Consider the following 20,991-nt stretch of genomic DNA (forward strand, 5'->3'; position numbering starts at 1 on the left):
CAGGGAAATGTCTGTGGCATGGTAATGGTTGAGCAGGGAAATGACTGTGGAATGGTAATGATTGACCAGGGAAATGTCTGTGGCATGGTAATGGTTGACCAGGGAAATGTCTGTGGCATGGTAATGGTTGAGCAGGGAAATGACTGTGGAATGGTAATGGTTGACCAGGGCAATGACTGTGGCATGGTAATGGTTGACATTTACTGTGGTCTTAAATGACAAACTGTCCTATAAATGATTTAATAATCTAGCAAATAAAATACCTCAATCCACATTACGTCCTGAGGGCACAAAATGATCCATTCACAAGTAGGCCTTTTCCTTGACATCAGGACATGACAGGCATAATCACCAGTGCTACAATAACATATCACACACATCCGGGTTATCAGAAGACAGACATGTATCTCTGAGGCCTTTAGTTGACTTATAAACAGACCCCAGTCTGTTCATCTGATAAGTAAAAAATCTCCTTCTCAACACGAAACTCAATAGAACTCCGAATTTAACACATTCCTCCATTATTTTTAACATCAAGATCAGGGGAGAGCGCGAACGCAGTCCCCCACTACCAGAAATTATGCAATCGAGATTTCCACATTTGAGAAATTCGCAGGTGTCAGCACAGCCGGAGTGCAATGGCTGAGCCTCGCCCTGGGTGAACCGCCTTCGTGATCACGGTGTCTCCCTTGCCAGGTAAGTATGAGTTGTACACGTTGGTAGAGGAGCACTCCTTCCAGGACAAAGGTGTTTGACTCACGGTTACCACTTCTACTACTGATAATACCACATCATATTGAACAGGGTTTAATGACGTTTACGAATACAGTTGCGGACAAGGCGAAGAAAAAGCAATACATTTTGTTTTACTATATTATATCACGGACCGACTATTTTCCCATCAAGCAACACGGTAGAAATTCTATATACATTGCATTTGTTGTCTAAATGTCCGTCTGGTTACACACAAGTAGGCGATGTACCAAAATGCTGAATTCACATTCGTGCACACAGCCAACCGAAAGACACCACTTATTTCTGGTGTTTTGTAGCGTTCCAGACGTTGTAGGAATAGTTTCATCACGCTTGTTTTCTGCTCTCAGTAAAATATGACTCCACCATCGACCACAGGGTGGCATACGACCCACAGATACGGAGGAGAAACAGTAGCCTACTACTTCAACGTCAACAAAGACACAGTAGTAGCTACAAGGGTGTTTATTTTATTTTACCTTTATTTAGCCAGGTCGGCCAGTTGGGAACAAGTTCTCATTTACAACTGCGACCTGGCCAAGAATAAAGCACAGCAATGCGACAACAACAACAACACAGAGTTACACGTAAACAAACGTAGTCAATAACACAGTAGAACATGAAAATAGAAAGATCTATGTACAGTGACATGGCCATACTCGTATTTGTAATTGTATCTGTAAATTGACAGGATGATACTCGCGATCAGGGTTAAACTGAAGTGTTTTAATATGCCTAAATACATTTTGGCAGAATACCTCACTACACATTCTCACTGCAAAAAAAAAAAACCTGCAGAAATGTCTGTGGAATGGATCTGCATCTTGGAACAACAGAATCCATCTTATTGACTGATTTCATCAGGAAATAAGTGGACCAGGGACATGTCTGTGGCATGGTAATGGTTGACCAGGGAAATGTCTGTTGTCAAGGTAATGGTTGACCAGGGAAATGTCTGTGGAATGGTAATGTTTGACCAGGGACATGACTGTGGCATGGTAATGGTTGACCAGGGAAATGTCTGTGGCATTGTAGACCAGGGACATGTCTGTGGAATGGTAATGGTTGACCAGGGAAATGTCTGTGGAATGGTAATGTTTGACCAGGGACATGACTGTGGCGTGGTAATGGTTGACCAGGGAAATGTCTGTGGCATGGTAATGGTTGACCAGGGAAATGTCTGTGGCATGGTAATGGTTGAGCAGGGAAATGACTGTGGAATGGTAATGATTGACCAGGGAAATGTCTGTGGCATGGTAATGGTTGACCAGGGAAATGTCTGTGGCATGGTAATGGTTGAGCAGGGAAATGACTGTGGAATGGTAATGGTTGACCAGGGCAATGACTGTGGCATGGTAATGGTTGACATTTACTGTGGTCTTAAATGACAAACTGTCCTATAAATGATTTAATAATCTAGCAAATAAAATACCTCAATCCACATTACGTCCTGAGGGCACAAAATGATCCATTCACAAGTAGGCCTTTTCCTTGACATTATCAGGACATGACAGGCATAATCACCAGTGCTACAATAACATATCACACACATCCGGGTTATCAGAAGACAGACATGTATCTCTGAGGCCTTTAGTTGACTTATAAACAGACCCCAGTCTGTTCATCTGATAAGTAAAAAATCTCCTTCTCAACACGAAACTCAATAGAACTCCGAATTTAACACATTCCTCCATTATTTTTAACATCAAGATCAGGGGAGAGCGCGAACGCAGTCCCCCACTACCAGAAATTATGCAATCGAGATTTCCACATTTGAGAAATTCGCAGGGGTCAGCACAGCCGGAGTGCAATGGCTGAGCCTCGCCCTGGGTGAACCGCCTTCGTGATCACGGTGTCTCCCTTGCCAGGTAAGTATGAGTTGTACACGTTGGTAGAGGAGCACTCCTTCCAGGACAAAGGTGTTTGACTCACGGTTACCACTTCTACTACTGATAATACCACATCATATTGAACAGGGTTTAATGACGTTTACGAATACAGTTGCGGACAAGGCGAAGAAAAAGCAATACATTTTGTTTTACTATATTATATCACGGACCGACTATTTTCCCATCAAGCAACACGGTATAAATTCTATATACATTGCATTTGTTGTCTAAATGTCCGTCTGGTTACACACAAGTAGGCGATGTACCAAAATGCTGAAATCACATTCGTGCACACAGCCAACCGAAAGACACCACTTATTTCTGGTGTTTTGTAGCGTTCCAGACGTTGTAGGAATAGTTTCATCACGCTTGTTTTCTGCTCTCAGTAAAATATGACTCCACCATCGACCACAGGGTGGCATACGACCCACAGATACGGAGGAGAAACAGTAGCCTACTACTTCAACGTCAACAAAGACACAGTAGTAGCTACAAGGGTGTTTATTTTATTTTACCTTTATTTAGCCAGGTCGGCCAGTTGGGAACAAGTTCTCATTTACAACTGCGACCTGGCCAAGAATAAAGCACAGCAATGCGACAACAACAACAACACAGAGTTACACGTAAACAAACGTAGTCAATAACACAGTAGAACATGAAAATAGAAAGATCTATGTACAGTGACATGGCCATACTCGTATTTGTAATTGTATCTGTAAATTGACAGGATGATACTCGCGATCAGGGTTAAACTGAAGTGTTTTAATATGCCTAAATACATTTTGGCAGAATACCTCACTACACATTCTCACTGCAAAAAAAAAAACCTGCAGAAATGTCTGTGGAATGGATCTGCATCTTGGAACAACAGAATCCATCTTATTGACTGATTTCATCAGGAAATAAGTGGACCAGGGACATGTCTGTGGCATGGTAATGGTTGACCAGGGAAATGTCTGTTGTCAAGGTAATGGTTGACCAGGGAAATGTCTGTGGAATGGTAATGTTTGACCAGGGACATGACTGTGGCATGGTAATGGTTGACCAGGGAAATGTCTGTGGCATTGTAGACCAGGGACATGTCTGTGGAATGGTAATGGTTGACCAGGGAAATGTCTGTGGAATGGTAATGTTTGACCAGGGACATGACTGTGGCGTGGTAATGGCTGACACATTCTCACTGCAAAAAAAAAAAAACTGCAGAAATGTCTGTGGAATGGATCTGCATCTTGGAACAACAGAATCCATCTTATTGACTGATTTCATCAGGAAATAAGTGGACCAGGGACATGTCTGTGGCATGGTAATGGTTGACCAGGGAAATGTCTGTGGCATTGTAGACCAGGGACATGTCTGTGGAATGGTAATGGTTGACAAGGGAAATGTCTGTGGCATGGTAATGGTTGACCAGGGAAATGTCTGTGGCATTGTAGACCAGGGACATGTCTGTGGAATGGTAATGGTTGACCAGGGAAATGTCTGTGGAATGGTAATGGTTGACCAGGGAAATGTCTGTGGAATGGTAATGTTTGACCAGGGACATGACTGTGGCGTGGTAATGGTTGACCAGGGAAATGTCTGTGGCATGGTAATGGTTGACCAGGGAAATGTCTGTGGCATGGTAATGATTGACCAGGGAAATGTCTGTGGCATGGTAATGGTTGACCAGGGAAATGTCTGTGGAATGGTAATGTTTGACCAGGGACATGACTGTGGCGTGGTAATGGTTGACCAGGGAAATGTCTGTGGCATTGTAGACCAGGGACATGTCTGTGGAATGGTAATGGTTGACCAGGGAAATGTCTGTGGCATGGTAATGATCGACCAGGGAAATGTCTGTGGCATGGTAATGGTTGACCAGGGAAATGTCTGTGGCATGGTAATGGTTGAGCAGGGAAATGACTGTGGAATGGTAATGGTTGACCAGGGCAATGACTGTGGCATGGTAATGGTTGACATTTACTGTGGTCTTAAATGACAAACTGTCCTATAAATGATTTAATAATCTAGCAAATAAAATACCTCAATCCACATTACGTCCTGAGGGCACAAAATGATCCATTCACAAGTAGGCCTTTTCCTTGACATTATCAGGACATGACAGGCATAATCACCAGTGCTACAATAACATATCACACACATCCGGGTTATCAGAAGACAGAAATGTATCTCTGAGGTCTTTAGTTGACTTATAAACAGACCACAGCCGGAGTGCAATGGCTGAGCCTCGCCCTGGGTGAACCGCCTTCGTGATGACAGTGTCTCCCTTACCAGGTAAGTATGAGTTGTAAACGTTGGTAGAGGAGTAGTCCTTCCAGGACAAAGGTGTTTGACTCACGGTTACCACTTCTACTACTGATAATACCACATCATATTGAACAGGGTTTAATGACGTTTACGAATACAGTTGCGGACAAGGCGAAGAAAAAAGCAATACATTTTGTTTTACTATATTACATCACGGACCGACTATTTTCCCATCAAGCAACACGGTAGAAATTCTATATACATTGCATTTGTTGTCTAAATGTCCGTCTGGTTACACACAAGTAGGCGATGTACCAAAATGCTGAAATCACATTCGTGCACACAGCCAACCGAAAGACACCACTTATTTCTGGTGTTTTGTAGCGTTCCAGACGTTGTAGGAATAGTTTCATCACGCTTGTTTTCTGCTCTCAGTAAAATATGATTCCACCATCGACCACAGGGTGGCATACGACCCACAGATATGGAGGAGAAACAGTAGCCTACTACTTCATCAACAAGACACGGTAGTAGCTACAATGGGTGGTTTTTAATTAATTGTTTTATTTCACCAGGTAGGCTAGTTGGGAACAAGTTCTCATTTACAAACTGCGACCTGGCCAAGATAAAGCACAGCAGTGCGACAAAAACAACAACACAGAGTTACACGTAAACAAACGTAGTCAATAACACAGTAGAACATGAAAATAGAAAGATCTATGTACAGTGACATGGCCATACTCGTATTTGTAATTGTATCTGTAAATTGACAGGATGATACTCACGATCAGGGTTAAACTGAAGTGTTTTAATATGCCTAAATACATTTTTGGCAGAATACCTCACTACACATTCTCACTGCAAAAAAAAAAAAACTGCAGAAATGTCTGTGGAATGGATCTGCATCTTGGAACAACAGAATCCATCTTATTGACTGATTTCATCAGGAAATAAGTGGACCAGGGACATGTCTGTGGCATGGTAATGGTTGACCAGGGAAATGTCTGTGGCATTGTAGACCAGGGACATGTCTGTGGAATGGTAATGGTTGACAAGGGAAATGTCTGTGGCATGGTAATGGTTGACCAGGGAAATGTCTGTGGCATTGTAGACCAGGGACATGTCTGTGGAATGGTAATGGTTGACCAGGGAAATGTCTGTGGAATGGTAATGGTTGACCAGGGAAATGTCTGTGGAATGGTAATGTTTGACCAGGGACATGACTGTGGCGTGGTAATGGTTGACCAGGGAAATGTCTGTGGCATGGTAATGGTTGACCAGGGAAATGTCTGTGGCATGGTAATGATTGACCAGGGAAATGTCTGTGGCATGGTAATGGTTGACCAGGGAAATGTCTGTGGAATGGTAATGTTTGACCAGGGACATGACTGTGGCGTGGTAATGGTTGACCAGGGAAATGTCTGTGGCATTGTAGACCAGGGACATGTCTGTGGAATGGTAATGGTTGACCAGGGAAATGTCTGTGGCATGGTAATGATTGACCAGGGAAATGTCTGTGGCATGGTAATGGTTGACCAGGGAAATGTCTGTGGCATGGTAATGGTTGAGCAGGGAAATGACTGTGGAATGGTAATGGTTGACCAGGGCAATGACTGTGGCATGGTAATGGTTGACATTTACTGTGGTCTTAAATGACAAACTGTCCTATAAATGATTTAATAATCTAGCAAATAAAATACCTCAATCCACATTACGTCCTGAGGGCACAAAATGATCCATTCACAAGTAGGCCTTTTCCTTGACATTATCAGGACATGACAGGCATAATCACCAGTGCTACAATAACATATCACACACATCCGGGTTATCAGAAGACAGACATGTATCTCTGAGGCCTTTAGTTGACTTATAAACAGACCCCAGTCTGTTCATCTGATAAGTAAAAAATCTCCTTCTCAACACGAAACTCAATAGAACTCCGAATTTAACACATTCCTCCATTATTTTTAACATCAAGATCAGGGGATTGCGCGAACGCAGTCCCCCACTACCATAAATTATGCAATCGAGATTTCCACATTTGAGAAATTCGCAGGGGTCAGCACAGCCGGAGTGCAATGGCTGAGCCTCGCCCTGGGTGAACCGCCTTCGTGATGACAGTGTCTCCCTTGCCAGGTAAGTATGAGTTGTAAACGTTGGTAGAGGAGTAGTCCTTCCAGGACAAAGGTGTTTGACTCACGGTTACCACTTCTACTACTGATAATACCACATCATATTGAACAGGGTTTAATGACGTTTACGAATACAGTTGCGGACAAGGCGAAGAAAAAAGCAATACATTTTGTTTTACTATATTATATCACGGACCGACTATTTTCCCATCAAGCAACACGGTAGAAATTCTATATACATTGCATTTGTTGTCTAAATGTCCGTCTGGTTACACACAAGTAGGCGATGTACCAAAATGCTGAAATCACATTCGTGCACACAGCCAACCGAAAGACACCACTTATTTCTGGTGTTTTGTAGCGTTCCAGACGTTGTAGGAATAGTTTCATCACGCTTGTTTTCTGCTCTCAGTAAAATATGATTCCACCATCGACCACAGGGTGGCATACGACCCACAGATATGGAGGAGAAACAGTAGCCTACTACTTCATCAACAAGACACGGTAGTAGCTACAATGGGTGGTTTTTAATTAATTGTTTTATTTCACCAGGTAGGCTAGTTGGGAACAAGTTCTCATTTACAAACTGCGACCTGGCCAAGATAAAGCACAGCAGTGCGACAAAAACAACAACACAGAGTTACACGTAAACAAACGTAGTCAATAACACAGTAGAACATGAAAATAGAAAGATCTATGTACAGTGACATGGCCATACTCGTATTTGTAATTGTATCTGTAAATTGACAGGATGATACTCGCGATCAGGGTTAAACTGAAGTGTTTTAATATGCCTAAATACATTTTTGGCAGAATACCTCACTACACATTCTCACTGCAAAAAAAAAAAAAACTGCAGAAATGTCTGTGGAATGGATCTGCATCTTGGAACAACAGAATCCATCTTATTGACTGATTTCATCAGGAAATAAGTGGACCAGGGACATGTCTGTGGCATGGTAATGGTTGACCAGGGAAATGTCTGTGGCATTGTAGACCAGGGACATGTCTGTGGAATGGTAATGGTTGACCAGGGAAATGTCTGTGGCATGGTAATGGTTGACCAGGGAAATGTCTGTGGCATTGTAGACCAGGGACATGTCTGTGGAATGGTAATGGTTGACCAGGGAAATGTCTGTGGAATGGTAATGGTTGACCAGGGAAATGTCTGTGGAATGGTAATGTTTGACCAGGGACATGACTGTGGCATGGTAATGATTGACCAGGGAAATGTCTGTGGCATGGTAATGGTTGACCAGGGAAATGTCTGTGGAATGGTAATGTTTGACCAGGGACATGACTGTGGCGTGGTAATGGTTGACCAGGGAAATGTCTGTGGCATTGTAGACCAGGGACATGTCTGTGGAATGGTAATGGTTGACCAGGGCAATGACTGTGGCATGGTAATGGTTGACATTTACTGTGGTCTTAAATGACAAACTGTCCTATAAATGATTTAATAATCTAGCAAATAAAATACCTCAATCCACATCACGTCCTGAGGGCACAAAATGATCCATTCACAAGTAGGCCTTTTCCTTGACATTATCAGGACATGACAGGCATAATCACCAGTGCTACAATAACATATCACACACATCCGGGTTATCAGAAGACAGAAATGTATCTCTGAGGTCTTTAGTTGACTTATAAACAGACCCCAGTCATTCATCTGATAAGTAAAAATTCTCCTTCTCAACACGAAACTCAATAGAACTCCGAATTTAACACATTCCTCCATTATTTTTAACATCAAGATAAGGGGAGAGCGCGAACGCAGTCCCCCACTACCATAAATTATGCAATCGAGATTTCCACATTTGAGAAATTCGCAGGGGTCTGCACAGCCGGAGTGCAATGGCTGAGCCTCGCCCTGGGTGAACCGCCTTCGTGATGACAGTGTCTCCCTTGCCAGGTAAGTATGAGTTGTAAACGTTGGTAGAGGAGTAGTCCTTCCAGGACAAAGGTGTTTGACTCACGGTTACCACTTCTACTACTGATAATACCACATCATATTGAACAGGGTTTAATGACGTTTACGAATACAGTTGCGGACAAGGCGAAGAAAAAAGCAATACATTTTGTTTTACTATATTATATCACGGACCGACTATTTTCCCATCAAGCAACACGGTAGAAATTCTATATACATTGCATTTGTTGTCTAAATGTCCGTCTGGTTACACACAAGTAGGCGATGTACCAAAATGCTGAAATCACATTCGTGCACACAGCCAACCGAAAGACACCACTTATTTCTGGTGTTTTGTAGCGTTCCAGACGTTGTAGGAATAGTTTCATCACGCTTGTTTTCTGCTCTCAGTAAAATATGATTCCACCATCGACCACAGGGTGGCATACGACCCACAGATATGGAGGAGAAACAGTAGCCTACTACTTCATCAACAAGACACGGTAGTAGCTACAATGGGTGGTTTTTAATTAATTGTTTTATTTCACCAGGTAGGCTAGTTGGGAACAAGTTCTCATTTACAAACTGCGACCTGGCCAAGATAAAGCACAGCAGTGCGACAAAAACAACAACACAGAGTTACACGTAAACAAACGTAGTCAATAACACAGTAGAACATGAAAATAGAAAGATCTATGTACAGTGACATGGCCATACTCGTATTTGTAATTGTATCTGTAAATTGACAGGATGATACTCACGATCAGGGTTAAACTGAAGTGTTTTAATATGCCTAAATACATTTTTGGCAGAATACCTCACTACACATTCTCACTGCAAAAAAAAAAAAACTGCAGAAATGTCTGTGGAATGGATCTGCATCTTGGAACAACAGAATCCATCTTATTGACTGATTTCATCAGGAAATAAGTGGACCAGGGACATGTCTGTGGCATGGTAATGGTTGACCAGGGAAATGTCTGTGGCATTGTAGACCAGGGACATGTCTGTGGAATGGTAATGGTTGACAAGGGAAATGTCTGTGGCATGGTAATGGTTGACCAGGGAAATGTCTGTGGCATTGTAGACCAGGGACATGTCTGTGGAATGGTAATGGTTGACCAGGGAAATGTCTGTGGAATGGTAATGGTTGACCAGGGAAATGTCTGTGGAATGGTAGTGTTTGACCAGGGACATGACTGTGGCGTGGTAATGGTTGACCAGGGAAATGTCTGTGGCATGGTAATGGTTGACCAGGGAAATGTCTGTGGCATGGTAATGATTGACCAGGGAAATGTCTGTGGCATGGTAATGGTTGACCAGGGAAATGTCTGTGGAATGGTAATGTTTGACCAGGGACATGACTGTGGCGTGGTAATGGTTGACCAGGGAAATGTCTGTGGCATTGTAGACCAGGGACATGTCTGTGGAATGGTAATGGTTGACCAGGGAAATGTCTGTGGCATGGTAATGATTGACCAGGGAAATGTCTGTGGCATGGTAATGGTTGACCAGGGAAATGTCTGTGGCATGGTAATGGTTGAGCAGGGAAATGACTGTGGAATGGTAATGGTTGACCAGGGCAATGACTGTGGCATGGTAATGGTTGACATTTACTGTGGTCTTAAATGACAAACTGTCCTATAAATGATTTAATAATCTAGCAAATAAAATACCTCAATCCACATTACGTCCTGAGGGCACAAAATGATCCATTCACAAGTAGGCCTTTTCCTTGACATTATCAGGACATGACAGGCATAATCACCAGTGCTACAATAACATATCACACACATCCGGGTTATCAGAAGACAGACATGTATCTCTGAGGCCTTTAGTTGACTTATAAACAGACCCCAGTCTGTTCATCTGATAAGTAAAAAATCTCCTTCTCAACACGAAACTCAATAGAACTCCGAATTTAACACATTCCTCCATTATTTTTAACATCAAGATCAGGGGATTGCGCGAACGCAGTCCCCCACTACCATAAATTATGCAATCGAGATTTCCACATTTGAGAAATTCGCAGGGGTCAGCACAGCCGGAGTGCAATGGCTGAGCCTCGCCCTGGGTGAACCGCCTTCGTGATGACAGTGTCTCCCTTGCCAGGTAAGTATGAGTTGTAAACGTTGGTAGAGGAGTAGTCCTTCCAGGACAAAGGTGTTTGACTCACGGTTACCACTTCTACTACTGATAATACCACATCATATTGAACAGGGTTTAATGACGTTTACGAATACAGTTGCGGACAAGGCGAAGAAAAAAGCAATACATTTTGTTTTACTATATTATATCACGGACCGACTATTTTCCCATCAAGCAACACGGTAGAAATTCTATATACATTGCATTTGTTGTCTAAATGTCCGTCTGGTTACACACAAGTAGGCGATGTACCAAAATGCTGAAATCACATTCGTGCACACAGCCAACCGAAAGACACCACTTATTTCTGGTGTTTTGTAGCGTTCCAGACGTTGTAGGAATAGTTTCATCACGCTTGTTTTCTGCTCTCAGTAAAATATGATTCCACCATCGACCACAGGGTGGCATACGACCCACAGATATGGAGGAGAAACAGTAGCCTACTACTTCATCAACAAGACACGGTAGTAGCTACAATGGGTGGTTTTTAATTAATTGTTTTATTTCACCAGGTAGGCTAGTTGGGAACAAGTTCTCATTTACAAACTGCGACCTGGCCAAGATAAAGCACAGCAGTGCGACAAAAACAACAACACAGAGTTACACGTAAACAAACGTAGTCAATAACACAGTAGAACATGAAAATAGAAAGATCTATGTACAGTGACATGGCCATACTCGTATTTGTAATTGTATCTGTAAATTGACAGGATGATACTCGCGATCAGGGTTAAACTGAAGTGTTTTAATATGCCTAAATACATTTTTGGCAGAATACCTCACTACACATTCTCACTGCAAAAAAAAAAAAAACTGCAGAAATGTCTGTGGAATGGATCTGCATCTTGGAACAACAGAATCCATCTTATTGACTGATTTCATCAGGAAATAAGTGGACCAGGGACATGTCTGTGGCATGGTAATGGTTGACCAGGGAAATGTCTGTGGCATTGTAGACCAGGGACATGTCTGTGGAATGGTAATGGTTGACCAGGGAAATGTCTGTGGCATGGTAATGGTTGACCAGGGAAATGTCTGTGGCATTGTAGACCAGGGACATGTCTGTGGAATGGTAATGGTTGACCAGGGAAATGTCTGTGGAATGGTAATGGTTGACCAGGGAAATGTCTGTGGAATGGTAATGTTTGACCAGGGACATGACTGTGGCATGGTAATGATTGACCAGGGAAATGTCTGTGGCATGGTAATGGTTGACCAGGGAAATGTCTGTGGAATGGTAATGTTTGACCAGGGACATGACTGTGGCGTGGTAATGGTTGACCAGGGAAATGTCTGTGGCATTGTAGACCAGGGACATGTCTGTGGAATGGTAATGGTTGACCAGGGCAATGACTGTGGCATGGTAATGGTTGACATTTACTGTGGTCTTAAATGACAAACTGTCCTATAAATGATTTAATAATCTAGCAAATAAAATACCTCAATCCACATTACGTCCTGAGGGCACAAAATGATCCATTCACAAGTAGGCCTTTTCCTTGACATTATCAGGACATGACAGGCATAATCACCAGTGCTACAATAACATATCACACACATCCGGGTTATCAGAAGACAGAAATGTATCTCTGAGGTCTTTAGTTGACTTATAAACAGACCCCAGTCATTCATCTGATAAGTAAAAATTCTCCTTCTCAACACGAAACTCAATAGAACTCCGAATTTAACACATTCCTCCATTATTTTTAACATCAAGATCAGGGGAGAGCGCGAACGCAGTCCCCCACTACCATAAATTATGCAATCGAGATTTCCACATTTGAGAAATTCGCAGGGGTCAGCACAGCCGGAGTGCAATGGCTGAGCCTCGCCCTGGGTGAACCGCCTTCGTGATGACAGTGTCTCCCTTGCCAGGTAAGTATGAGTTGTAAACGTTGGTAGAGGAGTAGTCCTTCCAGGACAAAGGTGTTTGACTCACGGTTACCACTTCTACTACTGATAATACCACATCATATTGAACAGGGTTTAATGACGTTTACGAATACAGTTGCGGACAAGGCGAAGAAAAAAGCAATACATTTTGTTTTACTATATTATATCACGGACCGACTATTTTCCCATCAAGCAACACGGTAGAAATTCTATATACATTGCATTTGTTGTCTAAATGTCCGTCTGGTTACACACAAGTAGGCGATGTACCAAAATGCTGAAATCACATTCGTGCACACAGCCAACCGAAAGACACCACTTATTTCTGGTGTTTTGTAGCGTTCCAGACGTTGTAGGAATAGTTTCATCACGCTTGTTTTCTGCTCTCAGTAAAATATGATTCCACCATCGACCACAGGGTGGCATACGACCCACAGATATGGAGGAGAAACAGTAGCCTACTACTTCATCAACAAGACACGGTAGTAGCTACAATGGGTGGTTTTTAATTAATTGTTTTATTTCACCAGGTAGGCTAGTTGGGAACAAGTTCTCATTTACAAACTGCGACCTGGCCAAGATAAAGCACAGCAGTGCGACAAAAACAACAACACAGAGTTACACGTAAACAAACGTAGTCAATAACACAGTAGAACATGAAAATAGAAAGATCTATGTACAGTGACATGGCCATACTCGTATTTGTAATTGTATCTGTAAATTGACAGGATGATACTCACGATCAGGGTTAAACTGAAGTGTTTTAATATGCCTAAATACATTTTTGGCAGAATACCTCACTACACATTCTCACTGCAAAAAAAAAAAAACTGCAGAAATGTCTGTGGAATGGATCTGCATCTTGGAACAACAGAATCCATCTTATTGACTGATTTCATCAGGAAATAAGTGGACCAGGGACATGTCTGTGGCATGGTAATGGTTGACCAGGGAAATGTCTGTGGCATTGTAGACCAGGGACATGTCTGTGGAATGGTAATGGTTGACAAGGGAAATGTCTGTGGCATGGTAATGGTTGACCAGGGAAATGTCTGTGGCATTGTAGACCAGGGACATGTCTGTGGAATGGTAATGGTTGACCAGGGAAATGTCTGTGGAATGGTAATGGTTGACCAGGGAAATGTCTGTGGAATGGTAGTGTTTGACCAGGGATATGACTGTGGCGTGGTAATGGTTGACCAGGGAAATGTCTGTGGCATGGTAATGGTTGACCAGGGAAATGTCTGTGGCATGGTAATGATTGACCAGGGAAATGTCTGTGGCATGGTAATGGTTGACCAGGGAAATGTCTGTGGAATGGTAATGTTTGACCAGGGACATGACTGTGGCGTGGTAATGGTTGACCAGGGAAATGTCTGTGGCATTGTAGACCAGGGACATGTCTGTGGAATGGTAATGGTTGACCAGGGAAATGTCTGTGGCATGGTAATGATTGACCAGGGAAATGTCTGTGGCATGGTAATGGTTGACCAGGGAAATGTCTGTGGCATGGTAATGGTTGAGCAGGGAAATGACTGTGGAATGGTAATGGTTGACCAGGGCAATGACTGTGGCATGGTAATGGTTGACATTTACTGTGGTCTTAAATGACAAACTGTCCTATAAATGATTTAATAATCTAGCAAATAAAATACCTCAATCCACATTACGTCCTGAGGGCACAAAATGATCCATTCACAAGTAGGCCTTTTCCTTGACATTATCAGGACATGACAGGCATAATCACCAGTGCTACAATAACATATCACACACATCCGGGTTATCAGAAGACAGAAATGTATCTCTGAGGTCTTTAGTTGACTTATAAACAGACCCCAGTCATTCATCTGATAAGTAAAAATTCTCCTTCTCAACACGAAACTCAATAGAACTCCGAATTTAACACATTCCTCCATTATTTTTAACATCAAGATCAGGGGAGAGCGCGAACGCAGTCCCCCACTACCATAAATTATGCAATCGAGATTTCCACATTTGAGAAATTCGCAGGGGTCAGCACAGCCGGAGTGCAATGGCTGAGCCTCGCCCTGGGTGAACCGCCTTCGTGATGACAGTGTCTCCCTTGCCAGGTAAGTATGAGTTGTAAACGTTGGTAGAGGAGTAGTCCTTCCAGGACAAAGGTGTTTGACTCACGGTTACCACTTCTACTACTGATAATACCACATCATATTGAACAGGGTTTAATGACGTTTACGAATACAGTTGCGGACAAGGCGAAGAAAAAAGCAATACATTTTGTTTTACTATATTATATCACGGACCGACTATTTTCCCATCAAGCAACACGGTAGAAATTCTATATACATTGCATTTGTTGTCTAAATGTCCGTCTGGTTACACACAAGTAGGCGATGTACCAAAATGCTGAAATCACATTCGTGCACACAGCCAACCGAAAGACACCACTTATTTCTGGTGTTTTGTAGCGTTCCAGACGTTGTAGGAATAGTTTCATCACGCTTGTTTTCTGCTCTCAGTAAAATATGATTCCACCATCGACCACAGGGTGGCATACGACCCACAGATATGGAGGAGAAACAGTAGCCTACTACTTCATCAACAAGACACGGTAGTAGCTACAATGGGTGGTTTTTAATTAATTGTTTTATTTCACCAGGTAGGCTAGTTGGGAACAAGTTCTCATTTACAAACTGCGACCTGGCCAAGATAAAGCACAGCAGTGCGACAAAAACAACAACACAGAGTTACACGTAAACAAACGTAGTCAATAACACAGTAGAACATGAAAATAGAAAGATCTATGTACAGTGACATGGCCATACTCGTATTTGTAATTGTATCTGTAAATTGACAGGATGATACTCACGATCAGGGTTAAACTGAAGTGTTTTAATATGCCTAAATACATTTTTGGCAGAATACCTCACTACACATTCTCACTGCAAAAAAAAAAAAACTGCAGAAATGTCTGTGGAATGGATCTGCATCTTGGAACAACAGAATCCATCTTATTGACTGATTTCATCAGGAAATAAGTGGACCAGGGACATGTCTGTGGCATGGTAATGGTTGACCAGGGAAATGTCTGTGGCATTGTAGACCAGGGACATGTCTGTGGAATGGTAATGGTTGACAAGGGAAATGTCTGTGGCATGGTAATGGTTGACCAGGGAAATGTCTGTGGCATTGTAGACCAGGGACATGTCTGTGGAATGGTAATGGTTGACCAGGGAAATGTCTGTGGAATGGTAATGGTTGACCAGGGAAATGTCTGTGGAATGGTAGTGTTTGACCAGGGACATGACTGTGGCGTGGTAATGGTTGACCAGGGAAATGTCTGTGGCATGGTAATGGTTGACCAGGGAAATGTCTGTGGCATGGTAATGATTGACCAGGGAAATGTCTGTGGCATGGTAATGGTTGACCAGGGAAATGTCTGTGGAATGGTAATGTTTGACCAGGGACATGACTGTGGCGTGGTAATGGTTGACCAGGGAAATGTCTGTGGCATTGTAGACCAGGGACATGTCTGTGGAATGGTAATGGTTGACCAGGGAAATGTCTGTGGCATGGTAATGATTGACCAGGGAAATGTCTGTGGCATGGTAATGGTTGACCAGGGAAATGTCTGTGGCATGGTAATGGTTGAGCAGGGAAATGACTGTGGAATGGTAATGGTTGACCAGGGCAATGACTGTGGCATGGTAATGGTTGACATTTACTGTGGTCTTAAATGACAAACTGTCCTATAAATGATTTAATAATCTAGCAAATAAAATACCTCAATCCACATTACGTCCTGAGGGCACAAAATGATCCATTCACAAGTAGGCCTTTTCCTTGACATTATCAGGACATGACAGGCATAATCACCAGTGCTACAATAACATATCACACACATCCGGGTTATCAGAAGACAGAAATGTATCTCTGAGGTCTTTAGTTGACTTATAAACAGACCCCAGTCATTCATCTGATAAGTAAAAATTCTCCTTCTCAACACGAAACTCAATAGAACTCCGAATTTAACACATTCCTCCATTATTTTTAACATCAAGATCAGGGGAGAGCGCGAACGCAGTCCCCCACTACCATAAATTATGCAATCGAGATTTCCACATTTGAGAAATTCGCAGGGGTCAGCACAGCCGGAGTGCAATGGCTGAGCCTCGCCCTGGGTGAACCGCCTTCGTGATGACAGTGTCTCCCTTGCCAGGTAAGTATGAGTTGTAAACGTTGGTAGAGGAGTAGTCCTTCCAGGACAAAGGTGTTTGACTCACGGTTACCACTTCTACTACTGATAATACCACATCATATTGAACAGGGTTTAATGACGTTTACGAATACAGTTGCGGACAAGGCGAAGAAAAAAGCAATACATTTTGTTTTACTATATTATATCACGGACCGACTATTTTCCCATCAAGCAACACGGTAGAAATTCTATATACATTGCATTTGTTGTCTAAATGTCCGTCTGGTTACACACAAGTAGGCGATGTACCAAAATGCTGAAATCACATTCGTGCACACAGCCAACCGAAAGACACCACTTATTTCTGGTGTTTTGTAGCGTTCCAGACGTTGTAGGAATAGTTTCATCACGCTTGTTTTCTGCTCTCAGTAAAATATGATTCCACCATCGACCACAGGGTGGCATACGACCCACAGATATGGAGGAGAAACAGTAGCCTACTACTTCATCAACAAGACACGGTAGTAGCTACAATGGGTGGTTTTTAATTAATTGTTTTATTTCACCAGGTAGGCTAGTTGGGAACAAGTTCTCATTTACAAACTGCGACCTGGCCAAGATAAAGCACAGCAGTGCGACAAAAACAACAACACAGAGTTACACGTAAACAAACGTAGTCAATAACACAGTAGAACATGAAAATAGAAAGATCTATGTACAGTGACATGGCCATACTCGTATTTGTAATTGTATCTGTAAATTGACAGGATGATACTCGCGATCAGGGTTAAACTGAAGTGTTTTAATATGCCTAAATACATTTTTGGCAGAATACCTCACTACACATTCTCACTGCAAAAAAAAAAAAAACTGCAGAAATGTCTGTGGAATGGATCTGCATCTTGGAACAACAGAATCCATCTTATTGACTGATTTCATCAGGAAATAAGTGGACCAGGGACATGTCTGTGGCATGGTAATGGTTGACCAGGGAAATGTCTGTGGCATGGTAATGGTTGACCAGGGAAATGTCTGTGGCATTGTAGACCAGGGACATGTCTGTGGAATGGTAATGGTTGACCAGGGAAATGTCTGTGGAATGGTAATGGTTGACCAGGGAAATGTCTGTGGAATGGTAATGTTTGACCAGGGACATGACTGTGGCGTGGTAATGGTTGACCAGGGAAATGTCTGTGGCATGGTAATGGTTGACCAGGGACATGACTGTGGCGTGGTAATGGTTGACCAGGGAAATGTCTGTGGAATGGTAATGTTTGACCAGGGACATGACTGTGGCGTGGTAATGGTTGACCAGGGAAATGTCTGTGGCATTGTAGACCAGGGACATGTCTGTGGAATGGTAATGGTTGACCAGGGAAATGTCTGTGGCATGGTAATGGTTGACCAGGGAAATGTCTGTGGCATGGTAATGATTGACCAGGGAAATGTCTGTGGCATGGTAATGGTTGACCAGGGAAATGTCTGTGGCATGGTAATGGTTGAGCAGGGAAATGACTGTGGAATGGTAATGGTTGACCAGGGCAATGACTGTGGCATGGTAATGGTTGACATTTACTGTGGTCTTAAATGACAAACTGTCCTATAAATGATTTAATAATCTAGCAAATAAAATACCTCAATCCACATTACGTCCTGAGGGCACAAAATGATCCATTCACAAGTAGGCCTTTTCCTTGACATTATCAGGACATGACAGGCATAATCACCAGTGCTACAATAACATATCACACACATCCGGGTTATCAGAAGACAGAAATGTATCTCTGAGGTCTTTAGTTGACTTATAAACAGACCCCAGTCATTCATCTGATAAGTAAAAATTCTCCTTCTCAACACGAAACTCAATAGAACTCCGAATTTAACACATTCCTCCATTATTTTTAACATCAAGATCAGGGGAGAGCGCGAACGCAGTCCCCCACTACCAGAAATTATGCAATCGAGATTTCCACATTTGAGAAATTCGCAGGGGTCAGCACAGCCGGAGTGCAATGGCTGAGCCTCGCCCTGGGTGAACCGCCTTCGTGATCACGGTGTCTCCCTTGCCAGGTAAGTATGAGTTGTACACGTTGGTAGAGAAGTACTCCTTCCAGGACAAAGGTGTTTGACTCACGGTTACCACTTCTACTACTGATAATACCACATCATATTGAACAGGGTTTAATGACGTTTACGAATACAGTTGCGGACAAGGCGAAGAAAAAAGCAATACATTTTGTTTTACTATATTATATCACGGACCAACTATTTTCCCATCAAGCAACACGGTAGAAATTCTAAATACATTGCATTTTTGGTCTAAATGTTGGTCTGGTAACACACAAGTAGGCGATGTACCAAAATGCTGAAATCACATTCGTGCACACAGCCAACCGAAAGACACCATTTATTTCTGGTGTTTTGTAGCGTTCCAGACGTTGTAGGAATAGTTTCATCACGCTTGTTTTCTGCTCTCAGTAAAATATGATTCCACCATCGACCACAGGGTGGCATACGACCCACAGATATGGAGGAGAAACAGTAGCCTACTACTTCATCAACAAGACACGGTAGTAGCTACAATGGGTGGTTTTTAATTAATTGTTTTATTTCACCAGGTAGGCTAGTTGGGAACAAGTTCTCATTTACAAACTGCGACCTGGCCAAGATAAAGCACAGCAGTGCTACAAAAACAACAACACAGAGTTACACGTAAACAAACGTAGTCAATAACACAGTAGAACATGAAAATAGAAAGATCTATGTACAGTGACATGGCCATACTCGTATTTGTAATTGTATCTGTAAATTGACAGGATGATACTCGCGATCAGGGTTAAACTGAAGTGTTTTAATATGCATAAATACATTTTTGGCAGAATACCTCACTACACATTCTCACTGCAAAAAAAAAAACCTGCAGAAATGTCTGTGGAATGGATCTGCATCTTGGAACAACAGAATCCATCTTATTGACTGATTTCATCAGGAAATAAGTGGACCAGGGACATGTCTGTGGCATGGTAATGGTTGACCAGGGAAATGTCTGTTGTCAAGGTAATGGTTGACCAGGGAAATGTCTGTGGAATGGTAATGTTTGACCAGGGACATGACTGTGGCATGGTAATGGTTGACCAGGGAAATGTCTGTGGCATTGTAGACCAGGGACATGTCTGTGGAATGGTAATGGTTGACCAGGGAAATGTCTGTGGAATGGTAATGTTTGACCAGGAACATGACTGTGGCGTGGTAATGGTTGACCAGGGAAATGTCTGTGGCATGGTAATGGTTGACCAGGGAAATGTCTGTGGCATGGTAATGGTTGAGCAGGGAAATGACTGTGGAATGGTAATGATTGACCAGGGAAATGTCTGTGGCATGGTAATGGTTGACCAGGGAAATGTCTGTGGCAAGGTAATGGTTGAGCAGGGAAATGACTGTGGAATGGTAATGGTTGACCAGGGCAATGACTGTGGCATGGTAATGGTTGACATTTACTGTGGTCTTAAATGACAAACTGTCCTATAAATGATTTAATAATCTAGCAAATAAAATACCTCAATCCACATTACGTCCTGAGGGCACAAAATGATCCATTCACAAGTAGGCCTTTTCCTTGACATTATCAGGACATGACAGGCATAATCACCAGTGCTACAATAACATATCACACACATCCGGGTTATCAGAAGACAGACATGTATCTCTGAGGCCTTTAGTTGACTTATAAACAGACCCCAGTCTGTTCATCTGATAAGTAAAAAATCTCCTTCTCAACACGAAACTCAATAGAACTCCGAATTTAACACATTCCTCCATTATTTTTAACATCAAGATCAG

The 20,991-nt window shown here is 42.5% G+C and overlaps 9 non-coding genes and 1 pseudogene across 9 annotated transcripts; all 10 read right to left on the minus strand.

Moving 5' to 3' along the window:
* Positions 1 to 540: 540 nt before the first annotated feature.
* LOC118936977 lies at positions 541 to 704 on the minus strand. The gene has a single exon (XR_005034402.1). It is a non-coding gene; the product is annotated as a U1 spliceosomal RNA (small nuclear RNA).
* Positions 705 to 2,465: 1,761 nt separating this feature from the next.
* Positions 2,466 to 2,629, minus strand: LOC118937114. The gene has a single exon (XR_005034508.1). It is a non-coding gene; the product is annotated as a U1 spliceosomal RNA (small nuclear RNA).
* A 2,162-nt stretch (positions 2,630 to 4,791) lies between these two features.
* On the minus strand, positions 4,792 to 4,924 carry LOC118937052 (annotated as a pseudogene).
* Positions 4,925 to 6,869: 1,945 nt separating this feature from the next.
* LOC118936991 lies at positions 6,870 to 7,033 on the minus strand. The gene has a single exon (XR_005034415.1). It is a non-coding gene; the product is annotated as a U1 spliceosomal RNA (small nuclear RNA).
* Positions 7,034 to 8,780: 1,747 nt separating this feature from the next.
* Positions 8,781 to 8,944, minus strand: LOC118936998. The gene has a single exon (XR_005034422.1). It is a non-coding gene; the product is annotated as a U1 spliceosomal RNA (small nuclear RNA).
* Positions 8,945 to 10,889: 1,945 nt separating this feature from the next.
* Positions 10,890 to 11,053, minus strand: LOC118936992. Its single transcript, XR_005034416.1, has one exon. It is a non-coding gene; the product is annotated as a U1 spliceosomal RNA (small nuclear RNA).
* Positions 11,054 to 12,800: 1,747 nt separating this feature from the next.
* LOC118936995 lies at positions 12,801 to 12,964 on the minus strand. Its single transcript, XR_005034419.1, has one exon. It is a non-coding gene; the product is annotated as a U1 spliceosomal RNA (small nuclear RNA).
* A 1,944-nt stretch (positions 12,965 to 14,908) lies between these two features.
* Positions 14,909 to 15,072, minus strand: LOC118936996. The gene has a single exon (XR_005034420.1). It is a non-coding gene; the product is annotated as a U1 spliceosomal RNA (small nuclear RNA).
* A 1,944-nt stretch (positions 15,073 to 17,016) lies between these two features.
* LOC118936997 lies at positions 17,017 to 17,180 on the minus strand. Its single transcript, XR_005034421.1, has one exon. It is a non-coding gene; the product is annotated as a U1 spliceosomal RNA (small nuclear RNA).
* A 1,885-nt stretch (positions 17,181 to 19,065) lies between these two features.
* On the minus strand, positions 19,066 to 19,229 carry LOC118937115. Its single transcript, XR_005034509.1, has one exon. It is a non-coding gene; the product is annotated as a U1 spliceosomal RNA (small nuclear RNA).
* Positions 19,230 to 20,991: the final 1,762 nt, after the last annotated feature.

This window comes from Oncorhynchus mykiss, chromosome 10, assembly GCF_013265735.2.
Source record: "Oncorhynchus mykiss isolate Arlee chromosome 10, USDA_OmykA_1.1, whole genome shotgun sequence".
In the NCBI taxonomy this organism is placed as follows: Eukaryota; Metazoa; Chordata; class Actinopteri; order Salmoniformes; family Salmonidae; genus Oncorhynchus; species Oncorhynchus mykiss.